Here is a 6,299-nt window from a genome sequence, read left to right as displayed (position 1 = left end):
TATTAGTTCTACAGGGATTTCTATAGATTCCTAGGGTAAGCCTACCTAGACAATTATGTCATCTGCAAATGATGGTCGTATTTCTTCTTTAATGAAATGTATGTCTCTCATTTTCTTTCCTTGCCTTAGTAAACTGGACAGAACATTTATCACTGTGTAAAATAGTAGTGATGAGATGGACCTCTTTCCCTTAGTCCTGATCATAGGGAGAAAGCATTCACCATTGAGGATAACGTTGATTGTGGATCTAATCTTTAGTAGTTTGAGAAATTTCCCCTTCACCTCAATTTTTCTGAGAGTTCTATTTATCAATGGATGTTAAATGTTGCAAATGCTTTTACTGTATTGATTGATAGGGTCATGCAATTTTTCCTTTTTCCCTGTTAATTTGATGGATTACATTAATTGATTTTCAAATATTGAACAAGTCTTAACATCCTCCAACATACTAGAAATAAACTCCACTTTATCATCATATGTAATTCTTTTTTTGTATGCTGGCGAGTTCTACTTGCTAAGATTTTTAAAGGAGTTTTGGGTCTTTATTCATGAAGGATATTAGCCTATAGTTTTCTTCTTCTTCTTCTTCTCTCTCTCTCTCTTTTTCTTTTTTTTTTTTTTTTTTTTGAGTTTGTACTATCTTTATCTGATTTCAGTATCAGGCTAATAGTACCTCATAAAATTAATTAAATGTCCTATCCACTTCAGTTTTCTGGAAGAGACTGGGAAAGATTGTGTAAGACTATATAGAAATCTTTAGTGAAACCAGCTATGCCTGGAAGGATTTTTGTTTGTTTTTTTGGAAGGGGGTGTTCAAATTATGAATTTATTTTTCTAAACAGTGTAAGAGCTTCTCAAATTATTTGTTTAATATACATGAGAATGTAGTTTAGAAACTTTCTGAACTATTTTCCTGTTTTCAATTTTAATAATTTCTGCTCTTTATTATTTTTTTTATTCTGTTTGGTTTGAGTTTATTTTTCTCTATTTCTAGTTCCTGAGCTAGGAGTTTAGACTATTGATCTGAGACTTTACCTCTTTTTAATGCATGCCTTTTGAAATTGCTATAAATTTCTCTCGGTGCTAATTTAGCTGTATTATGATATGATGTATGTTTATTTTCTTTAGTATTACTGTGCATTTTTTTATTTCCCTTTGAGACTTCCTCTTTACCATATGGAGTATTTAGTAGTGTACGGTTTTGTTCTAAGTGTTTGGATATTCCCCTTTTCCCCATTATTGCTTTTCAGTGATATCATTGTGATTGGAGAACACACTGATATAAATCCTTTACATTTTTTTTTTGGGTTTGTTTTATGGCACAAAATATGGTTTATTTTGCTACATTTTTCAGGAGCAATTGAAGATAATGTATATTCTGCAGTTGTTGGGTGGGATGTTCTTGATTATATAGCAGTTGATGGAGCTCTTAAGTTCCTGTATATCCTGGCTGATTTTGCTTAGTTATTCTATCAATTACTGATAGAGGGATGTTAAGTTTTCTAAATGTAACTGTGAATTTTTCTGTTTCTCCTTTCAGTTCCATCAGTTTTGGCTTCACATCTTCTGCAGGTTTGCTGTGTCTTATTGGTGGGATTACCCTGTTTTATTATAAAATCCTCCTGTCTCTGGTAACTGTCTTTAATCTGAAATCTATTCTACCTGATGTAACCATTCCTGTTTCCTTTAATGTTTCTATAATATACATTTTTTCAACTTCTATTTCCAAACTGCCTATTTTGTTATACTTGAAATTAATCTCTTGCAGAGAGCATTTAGATACACAATGCTTGCTTTTTTAAAATTTATTTTTTAAAGGATTTTATTTATTTGAGAGAGAGAGAGAGAGGGAGAGCACAAGTAGGGGGAAGGTCAGAGGGAGAAGCAGATTCCCCACTTAGCAGGGAGCCAGATGCAAGCTTGATCCTAGGACTCCAAGATCAGGACCAAAGCCAAAGGCAAATGCTTAACTGACTGAGCCACCCAGAGTCCCTGCTCTCTCTCTCTCTCTCTTTTTTTAATTGACTCTGACTTTCTCTATTAACTGAAATATTTTAAGCATTTATATTAACATGATTATTGATATGCTAGGGTTATGGTAGAAAAATAATGCCCATCCAAGGACACCCACACCGTAATGACTCAGACCTGTGAATATACTACCTTAAGTAGCAAAAGGAATTTTGCAATGTGATTAAATTAAGGATATCGAGGTGACAAATTTACCCTGCATTACTCAAGTGGGCCTAATATAGTCAAAAAGATCTTTAACACTTGGAGGCAGGTTGGTCAGAGTAAGAAAGAGATGTGATGATGGAAGTAGAAGATGAAGTAATGCCATGGCAAGGATGGGGCCACAAGCCAAGAAATGCAGGAAAGGCAAAGAAATAGATTCTCTCTTGGAGCTTCTGGAAGGAACCAGCCAAGCTGATACCTTGACTTTATCCTGGTGAGAATGACTTTGGATCCCTGGCCCTCAGAATTCTAAGATAAAAAAATTTGTGTTGTTTTAAGCCACTATGCTTGTGGTAATTGGGTACAGCAACAATATAAAAATAATGCAGAGCTAAAGTCCGGAATTTTATTTTTTTTCTCTTTGTTCTCTATTTTCTGTTTGTTTGTTTCTCTGTTTTGTTATGCCTGCATTCTTGTGAGTTATTTGAAAAGTTGTTTTTAAAATTCTACTTTGATTTATCTGTGGATTTTTTTTTTAACAGCTTAATTGATGCCCAGTTTTATTGTCTTTAAAAAAGAGGAGAGCCCTTATTTGAAGATACAGCTAAGTACATTCTTATCTATGATTACTTACATTCATATACTGAAAATATTATTTGGACCAATCCTGTCATATGCCATTTGCTATAAAATAAAGTTCTTACAATGAGTGTGGGTAATTTATCCTTTTCAGATAATGGAAGAATGTATCAAATCTTCATTTATGTTCCAAACATTAAAAAATAAATAAAAATTTAAAAAATCTCAAGTCTGGTAAGCCATTAATAAAGACCCACCACCCATAGCTCTGCTCCTCAGACATTCACATCTGCAAGGACACAGTATGTTTGCTGACTTTAAAACGTTTATTCTTTTAAAAAATTAGTCACTTTTTATACAGCTATACAAAGTTCTTAATGTTTCTTTGGCAATGGAATATAGTGGAATTTTACAGCTATATAAATGTTGTCTTTGCTCAAGGAAGAGTATTTCACTGTGTGTACATAGTTGACTGATAAAATTCTCTACAATCCAGCACCCTAATTAATTGATGAAATAACCTACCTCAACAGGGATATTACAGGATTTCCAGAAAGAAAGAAGGAAAGAAAGAAAGAAAGAAAGAAAGAAAGAAAGAAAGAAAGAAAGAAAGAAAGAAAGAAAGGAAGGAAGAAAAAGAGAATGAGAGGGAAGGAAGGAGAGAGTGAGAAAGAAAGAAGGATGGAGGGAAGAAGAAAGGAAGGAGGGAAGGAAGGAAGGAAGGAAGGAAGGAAGGAAGGAAGGAAGGAAGGAAGGAAGGAAGGAAGATACAGACACACACATGCACACACAACCTTCTGTGGCTCAAAACACAGTATCATGGCCCTATCTGCGGGTAACTTAAAATTACAAAATACAATTTAGTGATAAGAAAAATCCTTTCAAAGCAAGTTGGTACAGCCACTTTGGAAAACAGTGTGGAGGTTCCACAAAAAGTTAAAAATAGAGCTACCTTATGACCCAGCAATTGCACTACTGGGTATTTACCCCAAAGATACAGACGTAGTGAAGAGAAGGGCCATATGCACCCCAATGTTCATAGCAGCATTGTCCACAATAGCTAAACTGTGGAGGGAGCCAAGATGCCCTTTGGACGAATGGATAAAGAAGATGTGGTCCGTATACACAATGGAATATTACTCAGTCATCAGAAAGAACGATTATCCAACATTTGCAGCAATATGGACGGGACTGGAGGAGATTATGCTAAGCGAAATAAGTCAAGCAGAGAAAGACAATTATCATATGGTTTCACTCATTTGTGGAACATAAGGAATAGCAGGGAGATTGGTAGGAGAAGGAAGGGAAAATGAAGGGGGGCAGTAAACAGAAGGGGGAATGAACCACGAGAGACTATGGACTCTGGGAAACAAACTGAGGGTTTCAGAGGGGAGGGGGGTGGGGGATGGGCTAATCTGGTGATGGGTATTAAGGAGGGCACGTATTGCATGGAGTACTGGGCGTTATACACAAACAATGAATCATGGAACAGTACATTAAAAACTAATGATGTACTGTATGGTCATTAACATAACATAATAAAAAATTTTTAAAAAAAGAAAAATCCCTTCAGTGATGAAAAAATACTTCTAAGTCCCACTGAAGTACTGTTGTAGTTTAATTTTACATAAGAAATTACTTAACCTTCTGCTATTCCAAATGTATTTAATGTTCATTTTTTAAGATGAGCCTAAACATCCTCTCCTCGAAAGTAACTGCACTGTATCTTTGAAGTTAAGCAGAAAAACAAACAAACACCCAGTACTGGTGACAAATATACAGCAGATTCACTTCATTCTTCCCAAAGACTGAAACCAATTCTCAGGACCATGAAGAGCTAGAAATTCGCCTATTTTCAAAGACTTGTTTGTCCATGATGCAACAACTTCGTTGTCTTTCCTGTATCAAAATCTGCAAACTTCTTGCCCCCCAGGACCTCCTCTGAGCCCACCATGAAATCCTCCAGGGGTGATGAAGGTACCACCTCTGTCACCACCATGCCTTTGGCCACCACAGAAATCAAGACCTCCTCTGCCTCTGTACCCCCCACAGCCATGGTTTGGACAAAGTGTAATTCCAAATGTCTCGGCATGTACTCTTCTTTCTTTAGCCCCAGTTGGTCTCTGTTCTCTATTACCATCACAAGAAATATTATCAAATAAGGATTTGTTTTTGTAATAATAGCAATGAAGTCCAAGAGAATCTCTTCATCTGCATTTCCTCACTGTTTTGGTATCAACTTCTGAGTCTCCTTTAGCTTCACTATCTATAGGGTTCTCCTGCTTCTCAAGTTTATTGACTTGGAATATAAGCTTATTAGAAAACTGTCAATTTCCTCCTCGTTAAAATGTGCGTCCACACTTTCAAGGTCACAGTGTTCCTCAAATTTCATTGGACCATCTTGAACACCACATCAGCCCCTGCTGCCTCGATGACCCTCACGCTCTCTTCTTAGAGCCAAAAGAGCACCTGGAACTCTTTGTTTGTTACTTTGTTATTTTTGAGTTGCTCATTTTCTGGTCTTGAAACTTTGTGTACTTCAGCTCACCTGTGCTCTTGATTCTCTGTTGCCTTTTGGCTGGTAGATGGTAAAGGCCTGATTGACATAGGGATCCTTATCCCGTCAGGTGCTGGAGCAGGTAAGTGAGCAGAGGTGGTCTCTACTGCTTGTTTCATGGTTGGGGTTTTTCTCAAAGGGTTTAGCTGAGGGCTTGAACAACCTTGAGATAGCTGTGTTTTTATAAATCTTGCATCCTACGTAAAGGCAGAACGAACCGTGCTACTTTGGAATAGGCTACCACTATTTGATGTTTCTGTTCCAAAGGATGTCAAAGAGCTTCCAGCAACACCAATAGCACCAAACTGCTGCCCGACTAATGAACTTCGACTGAATTGACTGTATGTTGACATCTTGCAGGAAGGTCCATAGGAACCCACTGCCTGGAGTAGATGAGCCTAGTGGAAACTAGATGATAGCTGGGTCCCGGGTGAAGAACATTGTGGTTTAGGTGGCTCACAAACAGTGAGGTCTTTAGTATCACTCCCGTGTAACATGATGTATTCAAAGACTTCATCTGGAGGTGGTATTCGATGAATTATTGGTCTGTCTTCTGGACAAAAGGACCGAAGTTTGGCAAGGGCTACCGTGGAGTTCTCAACGTCAATGGTGCAGAGGATGCCCTCGGAGCAGATCCCCATCTTGGAGATAAGGCTCATCTTGCTGTCTATGTAAGGGGTGCCCCCATTCATGGTGCCACTGCCACTGTGGGCCACTCATGAGAGGCAGATCCCACACCGCTGTCGAGCTCTGCAAGCCTGCTGGCTCTGTCGGCATCTGCAGCAGCTGCCTCTATATGTAGACTTTTTTATTTTTTGAAAGATTTATTTCTTTCAGAGAGAGAGAGCGAGCTTGTGAGTGGCGGGAGGAAGGGCAGAGGGGGAGGTAGAGAGAGAATCTTCTAGCAGACTCCCCCCTTAGCACCAAGGCTGATGTGGGGCTCCATCCCAGGATCTGGAGATCATGATCCGAGCAAAATTCAAGAGCT

General features: G+C 38.0%; 1 pseudogene; it reads right to left on the bottom strand.

The window, feature by feature from the left end:
- Positions 1-4,609: 4,609 nt before the first annotated feature.
- Positions 4,610-6,003, bottom strand: LOC123793451 (protein LSM14 homolog A pseudogene; annotated as a pseudogene).
- Between the last annotated feature and the right edge of the window lie 296 nt (positions 6,004-6,299).

Source organism: Ursus americanus, chromosome 8, assembly GCF_024610735.1.
Source record: "Ursus americanus isolate L20-20 chromosome 8, mUrsAme1.1.p, whole genome shotgun sequence".
In the NCBI taxonomy this organism is placed as follows: Eukaryota; Metazoa; Chordata; class Mammalia; order Carnivora; family Ursidae; genus Ursus; species Ursus americanus.
The sequence above is the reverse complement of the archived record's forward strand: the minus strand, read 5'-3'. Positions and strand labels throughout refer to the sequence as shown.